Source organism: Gavialis gangeticus, unplaced genomic scaffold, assembly GCF_001723915.1.
Source record: "Gavialis gangeticus isolate Ggan-Ray unplaced genomic scaffold, GavGan_comp1, whole genome shotgun sequence".
Taxonomy (NCBI): Eukaryota; Metazoa; Chordata; order Crocodylia; family Gavialidae; genus Gavialis; species Gavialis gangeticus.
The window spans coordinates 45,167,109-45,175,812 of record NW_017729032.1 but is presented as its reverse complement, the minus strand read 5'-3'; positions in this window follow the sequence as shown (position 1 = coordinate 45,175,812).

Below are 8,704 nucleotides of genomic sequence, written 5' to 3'. Positions count from 1 at the left end.
GGTGTAATGACTTTTTTTGGACTCCAGGTGTTGCATGCCAGGTGTTGCAGTCCAGCCAGCTTGACTTGAATCAATCTTCTGCTCACCTGCATGGACACCCCCCCTCCCCCAGCCATGTCCTAGCCAGGGTGACAACGGCACCGTCACCCCATAATCTGCCCCGATTCCATCCAGGAATGAAGAATCACTTGGCTGCCTAAAGTGGGGAGTGCTTTCGTTTGCTTTCAGAGCAAACAGCACCCTCCTGATCACAACATTTTAGCCCATAGCCTCCATGCACAAGCTCACCCTATAGTCAGACCCATGGCAGCAGGCAGCCCTTAATGAGAACAGCACCATCACCACATAATCTGCCCTTGGTTCAATCCAGGAATGAAGAACCACTTGGATGCCTAAAGGGGGACACCCTGGACCACTTTCATTTGCCCTTCAATCAGAGCCCATGGCACCTGCCCTCACAACATTGACTGAAGCCTGTAGCTGCCATGCTTCATACATATTTTTCCCCTTGTGCTGGTTTTCACACCAATCATGATTGCACAGGCTCACCGCATAGTCAGACCCATGGCTGCTCCTGCAATAGCAGCAGGCAGCCCTTACTGACATCACCATCACTAGGGTTACCATATTTCCAGTTCCAAAAGAGTTGCCCTGGCCCCACCCATTCTGTTGTTCCTCACTCCCAAGCTACAGCCCCCCCCAGCCCTGCCCCTGCCCCTGCCCCTCACTCCTGATGAGGGACCCTGGTCCTAACAATTCCCCTCACTCCCAACCTGCAGCATCCTGCCCCTCTGTGCCATGCTGGTGCCAACTGGGTATTTACTGTTTTTTCCAGTTGTACAAGTTTAACGACCCTCCCTAATGGTGAAACCAGCTATTGATTTGGCAGTGATGAGAACAAAGTCAGGGAGCCTGGCTTGATCACCTCCTAATGGCCCAAACTGAAAGAAAAGAAAATAGAAAAGGTTGGGTTTTTTACATAATTAACTTTTCTGATATATTAAGCATAATTTACATAAATCACCAAACATCACAACATTTACAAGGTAACCATGATCAACAAGCAATACTTGTTGGGTCATATTCGACCTGGGGGGAGGTGGGTAGCGGAGTCCCCCAGGGCTCGGTCCTGGGGCCTGCGCTGTTCAATTTCTTCATCAGCGACCTGGATGATGGGGTGGAAAGTAACCTGTTTAAATTCGCTGATGACACCAAAATTTGGGGGGAGGTGAGCATGCTAGCAGGGAGTGAGAGATTGCAGAGGGATCTGGATAGGTTACAGGGGTGGGCTAACAGGAACAGGATGCGTTTCAATACGGACAAGTGCAGGGTGCTGCACTTGGGCAGTAGGAACCAGCAGCACACTTACACAATGGGGAACTCCCTACTTGAGAGCACGGAGGCAGAAAGAGATCTTGGAGTCATTATTGACTCCAAGATGAACATGGGCCGACAATGCGAGGTCATGGTTGGCAGGGCTAACCGGACCTTGTCGTGCATCCACAGGTGCATCTCGAGTAGAGCCAAGGAGGTGATCCTCCCCCTCTACGCGACGCTGGTCAGGCCACAGCTGGAGTATTGTGTCCAGTTCTGTGCGCCCCATTTCAAGAGGGATGTGGACAACATGGAGAGGGTCCAGAGGAGGGCCACCCGCATGATCCGGGGACAACAGGGCAGACCCTACAGTGAGAGACTGCGGGACCTGAACCTATTCAGCCTCCACAAGAGAAGGCTGAGGGGGGACCTGGTGACCGTCTATAAACTCACTAGGGGGGACCAGAAGGGTTTGGGGGAGACGCTGTTTCCCCTAGCGCCCGCTGGCATAACAAGGAGTAATGGGCACAAGTTGATGGAGAGGAGGTATAGATTGGACATCCGCAAAAACTACTTCACAGTTAGGGCGGCTAGGAGCTGGAACCAACTTCCAAGGGAAGTGGTGCTGGCCCCTACCCTGGGGGTCTTTAAGAAGAGGCTGGATGCCTACCTGGCTGGACTCATTTGAGTCCCGTTTCTTGTTTTTTGGGGTTTTTGTTGTTCTCCCGCACTGGCGGGGGGTCGGGCTAGATGATCTACTAGGTCCCTTCTGACCCTTAATCTATGAAACTATGAAACTCTTCAACGTTTAAAACCTCAGGTAATAATCAACAAGTTTAATAACAACTTTTATTACAACTTCTTTTATAACAACACGTAATAACCATAGGCATTGAATGTTCAAGATGAGAAATAAGCAATAATCAATAATCAGCAATAATCAACCACTTTCACTGCAGATAAGCAATACTGTTTTCTATGTTTCTGAGCTGGACTGCCCTTCTCTCTCCTGTTCTCGTGAATGACTCCTGCTACATTGCCCAGATGACACTCGGCCACAGATATTATGTGCCCGTCTTGCAATCTCCCACAACCACACCACACAGGTACTGATGGTGCTGGCAATCTTATCTGCCCAGGAATTGTTAACAGCTTCCTTTCTGGTCTGCATTTTTGGTAGTGGCGATGTAACAAATGAAGTTGAAAATCAAGGAATGTGGGGAATTGAGACTTTTTTGAGAGCTCTGTGCTTAGTGATTCAGGTGAGTGGATAGGAAGTGGTTGGGCAAAAATGACCAACAAGGGCTTGCCTCCCTGTCCAAGTTGCTGGACTGCAGGCTCTGAGTGGCTGCAAACAATTGCACAGCAGACCCCCCTGCTGTGCACTGCCATGCACCTCCCTGCACTGCCTAACTCACCAAGTCTTTAAAGCAGTGTCCGATGGCAAACCAATCCCCTCTCCTCCTGCACGTCACAGCTCACCCTAATTGTAGGTGTTAGTTCAGATGACAAATTACTTAACGGTTCCCCAGGGCTTCACATACCAGTTTTGGAGAACAATGTGCCTGGTCTCTCCTCTTAGGTGGACTCTTCAAGGGCCAATACTAGTAAACTGCAACTGTCTTTCTCGCTTGAGGCAGCAGAACTCAGAGTCATACCTATGTTAACTGAGCTCTCAGGAGCAGAGGATGGCCTGGAGACCTCTGATTGTCTCATAGCTTGGAGTTTGAGTACCTCCATTAGCAGATAGAGGTACCAATAATGCAGCACGTTATGCATGGGGGTACCCTGCCATTAACCTCTTGCTACTTTAAGTCAGCAAGCAGCCCTCATATTCTTGGCCTTCACCTTGCATTTGACCACTGTCTTGTTGTGCCCCTGCTTGGCAAGTCTGGACACATCCAGGTATGTATGCAAGTTCACACTCAGGCTGTTGCCAGTGCCAGACTGGGTCCCCCAGCACCCACACCAGGCTCTTAGTTTCTGCAAAAGACCAAGTGATCCTAGTCTTACATGCCCTGGTTTGCTCTCTTCTCTCCCTGGTCTACTGTCTTATCTCATCAGCATCAGACATCTCATATCAATTCAGGGTACCCAGACCTGGGTGCCTGTGCCCTCAATTTATAGGTCTCTTGGTGACCAGGTCAAGAAAAGTTCACTCTTTTCAACCCTTGTTTTGGTGCAGAAAGTTTGTATAACACACATGCTGGTGCCATGCTGACAACTTTGTTTCTTATGGGCATACTTGCTCAGGATGTTTTTTTCCCAAGTTTTGGAGCCCAAAATCTGTGGACAGTGTAGCTAACCAATGAGTCATGTACTGATGGGTATGCCAATGAGGGTCACCCACAGGGTCCCTTTTGGGCCATGGTGCAACAGAGGGCTACCCACTAGCCACCCCTAAGTCAAGACACAAGTCCCTGCTGACAGTCTCTTGCGTACCTGATGAGGCAATGAGTGACAGTATGAATGAATAACATATAGGTTGAATGAATGCATGATTGCCTACATAAATAACCTGCTATTCATAAAGCAGGTCCACTTAACACTCCAGCAGACTCACTCACACATCTGCCACCACAAATAACAGCAGCCAGCATGCCTACCAGGTCTGTGCTGCCTCTCTGCAAAGTCCAGGCACATCATAATTACCAAGGGAACCCCGGGGTCCCAACCCCCTTGTGCCCATCTGTTAATCCAACACTGGCATGAAAGTAATAACTGCTTCTCTGCTTTAAGTACTTTTATTTGCCATTTAAACTAGCATGTGGTTCTCTAATTCCACAACTGCAGGCATCAGAACTACTTTATGCCGTGTTAACTTCCCCTCTCACCTGCCCCCGGACTTTGACCAGGTCATACGTAAGCCAGTGTGGTAAAGTGGAAACCCCTGACTAGCCACAATGCTAATCTCCTCACCTGCCTCTGGCCATTCTCTCCTCCCATGCCTTGATGACACGTAATTAAGGTGTTAATTAAGCAGGAGGCTGCCCTTCAAATGCCCCAACCACCCCTATACTGCATCCCAAGCCTCACAGATGCTCCTAACAGCTGAGCTTTGCTCTGGCCTGAAGCCAGGCTCAACTCATCCCAGTGTTAGGCCTCTTGCTTTCTGCCTTATTACGGGCCACACTCATACCACCTCCCTCTTACTGAGGCCTCTCCCACTCCACTGCCTCTCACACGGTCTCTCTCATACTGCCCCTTTGTGGGGCCACTCTCATACCGCCCCTCCGTTTCCCGGGGCCACACTCACCCTGCCCTCACCCTAAGGGTCCTGGGGCTTTTTTCCCTGCACTCTCCGGCCAGGAAGCACGTGGCCTCTTGGGCCTCTCCCACGACCCTCATCTGAATGAGCACTGGGCAGTTTGCAAAACACTGGAGTGACTCTGCCTCTAGTCCCTCACTGGGTTGCTCACCCAGCTGCTCTGAATTAGGCCCTCCTGCCTTGCCCCACTGTTTACCCAAGGCACTTCCTCAGCTGCTCCACCCAATCAGCCTCTGGCCCACCTGTGGCCTCAGGCTTACCTGGACCTAACCTGGCCCCCATGTTATCAGGGCCTACCCTCAACCCCCTGCTCACCAGGACCCACTTCACACTCTTTCCTCCCAGGGCCTCATCTTACACCCCCTGTTCATGGCGCCTCACTACACGCCCCTCTCGGCATTCACATGTTGCCACTATATCCCAGCCCCTAACTCCAGCCTCTCTCCTTAAGATCAGAGCCCCTCATTCTCACTGGGCTCCTTCCCACACACACATGCACACTTGGGGCTCCTAGCCTCTGGGCACCTTGCCTCTTCACTAGGCTCCATACCCCTTCAGGCTCTTACAGTGGCAGACACCAGAGGTGCTCTGCCACACACCTCCCCCCCTTCAAATAGTTCCTGGGGGAGGTTCCCCCTGCTGCTCCACCAAAGCAGGCTCCCCTTAGAGCCTGTGAAAGCCCTCAAGTGGCAAGCACCCCCAAAGATGCTCTGCCACAGCCAGACTTAAGGCTTTTGTCTGGGCCAACACCAGAGAAGGGGCATGCATGATCCCGGTCACTTGCGGGGAGATGGACAGTTGGGTAGGGGTCTCTGCTACTGGTGTTTGGGTCAATGGATCACAGTGTCTGTGTCACTGAGGTTGGCAAAGGTTTTTTTCCTCAGTGCAACTCACCAGAACCCCGCAATAGCAACAAGCCATTATGAGCATGGTGCACACTGAGGCCAGTGGATATTGCAACAGTTGCATTGCAGAAAATATGTTAGCAGAGTACTGCTACCCAGGCTTTGCACAAAAGCATCAGCCTCAAGGAACCATTGCTCACCTCTACCCTACACTAAAACATCCCTTTTGGGCATGCTGTGGCTGAATTTTCCACCTTCCCCAACATCCAAAACCACATATTTATGTGGCGGTTTTACAGAAAACCCTACAAACAGTGTTCTGTGAGCCTGCAGGACCGTTAAGAGTGGCCACCTGCTTTATGAATATCAGGTAAGTTCTTTCTTCAACAGGAATGACAGTGCTAAATGAAGATCTGAGTTGTATTAGGATTATGATTACTTTTAGGGTGAGATGGCACGATGGTGCAGCCCTGGCCCCTTGTCCCCACGAGCACAGCACAGCACATGCACAGGCATCACAAGATTCACAACTTAATTTATCACCCCATTTCCTTTCCCCAGAGCTGGGTAGGAGTGTGTCACTCACACGCCAAGGAAGGCATCAATCCTGCGGCGATGTCATTCTCGATATCGGGGATCAGGGTCCTGTAGCACTGCGGCAGGTATCCATCCAGCCATTAGCAGAGGTTGTGTGGAAGGCCAGGCTTGCCCTCCCCAACACCATCATAGCTAAGGGTCCCAAACCAGGAGTGCAGGTGTGCAGAGGGCACCAGCAGAATCATCAGCAGCATAACATAGAGTTTTGGGCAACTTTCAGCCTGCGCAAAGCTCATCAAGCACAGCCCAGGGCACACACAGCAGTGGCATGCTCTGTGCCCATTGTCATTGCGTGGGGGGGGGTGGTGACATCAAAAACTTTTTCATGGCCAAAAGGAGTCAAGAGAGGGATAGCTATGCTGCCAACAGAGTCGCAAAATGTTTTCTGGCAAAGTTTTTGTGCTGCTATATAGATATGTGTTTAAAGAACCTTTTTTTGAAATTCCACATATGCATATCTATGAAGTTGTAAACTGTGTCTCAGTACCAGCAGTCAGGAGAATCTGATCAAGTGACCTTTCTGAACAAAGCACCAATGCTATACATAGCCTGGCCCAAATCATCCACCATTGCTCACTGCCAGTCACACCCAAGCATCTGTGGCTGGCAGCTCTTCCTTCATGCACACATCTGCTTCCCCCACGGTGCCACCTATCAAGCACTCAACTGTTCTGGGGTTCTATCTGGTCTGAAGGGAAGGAAAATTCAGGGTTCATACACTGAGCCTTTGGCTGTCCAAATCCCACTTTTTACTGATGAGCAATTGACTAATTTCTGGGTGATAGGGGACACCCAAAACTTGAAATACCAAGTTATAGGAGGTGGCCGGGTTACAGGAGTCTGTTGTGTTCAGCAATAGAAATGTAGCATGGGTGTTAATGACACCCTCTTCCAAAACCAGTTGTGGTTCAATTACAGACCACAGTGAATGCAAGAGGACTTGATGGTTCTGGCACCTTGAAGCCTGGCATAGGTGTTGATGTGCTATTGGGAACTATTGAAACATAGTACTGGCCCCCACATACCCACATTTCAAACTTGGCTTATTCCCGGGTGGGGTACATATATGGGGAGACAAATCTTGGGTGTGCCTATTCATTGGTCTGGTAACTGCCATTATCTGTCCCCCAGGACATATGATGGTTTTCTGGGGTCATCCTAAACCCCACAAGATCTTAATAGACGTGTAGAACATGACCTGCCCCCCATGTTATAGGCCAAAAACTGTGCTGTGCCTATGCCCAGTGCTCAGCCTCCTGAGCTGTGTAAGTATTGAAATGCAAATGATAGGGCAGTTATAATGTTAATAGATTGTATTCAGCAATCCTAGCTATTCAGACGACCCTCCTAGTGAACCTTAGTGGTGCTGTGTGCTAAACAGCCACCCTGCTGTGTGCTGCCAAACAATATGACTTTTTGGAATCCTGACAGAGTGAGTGAGGAGAACCAAATGAAATTGGATCGCCTGTTGATTGCCTTGGATGCAATTGAAACTGTAGAGATGCAGCTACTGATCACAATGCAGAGTATGCTGAACCTTCTACTAAGTTGCAAAGACATGGCAGAACCTAATAACTATACCAGGCAATAGCCTGTGCAGTGGATTGGGAGAACCGAGAGGCAGCCATGGAACTGACAGCTGACAGGGCTCTGTGGATTAACTGAAGAAGAAATGATCACAGGGTCTGGGCCCACTCAAGCAGTTCTGACGGGTGGGAGCAAATTGCACTGTTGACTTGGGATGATCAACAGTGGATGAGATGTTTTGAATGACCAGGGAGACATTTAATCCCATAGTCTCAATGCTGGGGCTGCAAATAGTGAGGCAGGAGACTGTCATGTGTCAGCCCATTGTACCAAACAAGAGGGTGGCCATGGCCATTGTGAAACTGGTCACCCCTGCCAACCTTCACTACATCAGGAACCAGTTTGGCATAGCTCCCTCTATGGCTAGGCTGGTAATTTGTGAGGTATGCTGGCTGCTGCAGGATGTCATGATGAACAACCTTATTTGCCTCAGTAACCCCTTGCAAGTTATTGAAGGCTTCAAAGCCATGGAGTTCCCTAACTGTGAGGGTGCATTGGAAACACCCACATCCGTGTGTTATCCCCATTGTAGGTGAGCTGGTCATTCACAAACAGGAAGGTATTTGCCTCAGTGATCCTGCAGGCCATGGTGAATCACCAGGGGCAGTTCACTACCATTTATACAGGCTGGGCAGGCAGTGCACATGATGCACGTGTGTTTAGAAACTCGTCGCTGCCTGGTTTGATGGAAAATGGACAATATGTGGAGTTCCCAGTACAGTGATCCTCTGTGTTGCCTCCCTAGATGGACCTGGGCCTTCCATGTGCTGTGAAGGGTTAATGAATGCACTCCAGGACAATTACATTAGCCAGCAAAGTGGCCCAGGGCCATCTGGGCAGAGGTGTGTTATGACCGTGCAGGAGAAGGGTGGGGGCATGGCGCTCTACATTAAGGAGGAATACACATCCTCGTCAATTAGCAAAGAATCAGAGGAGGGGCACTCTGAAGTGCTCTGGGTTAGAATACAAGGCAGTCGCGGGGAAACAGACCTTACGATGACCGGCTGAGAGCCATGGGGCTCTTTAGCCTGGAAAAGCGCAGGCTCAGGAGTGATCTGATGGCCACCTATAAGTTTATCGGGGTGACCATCAG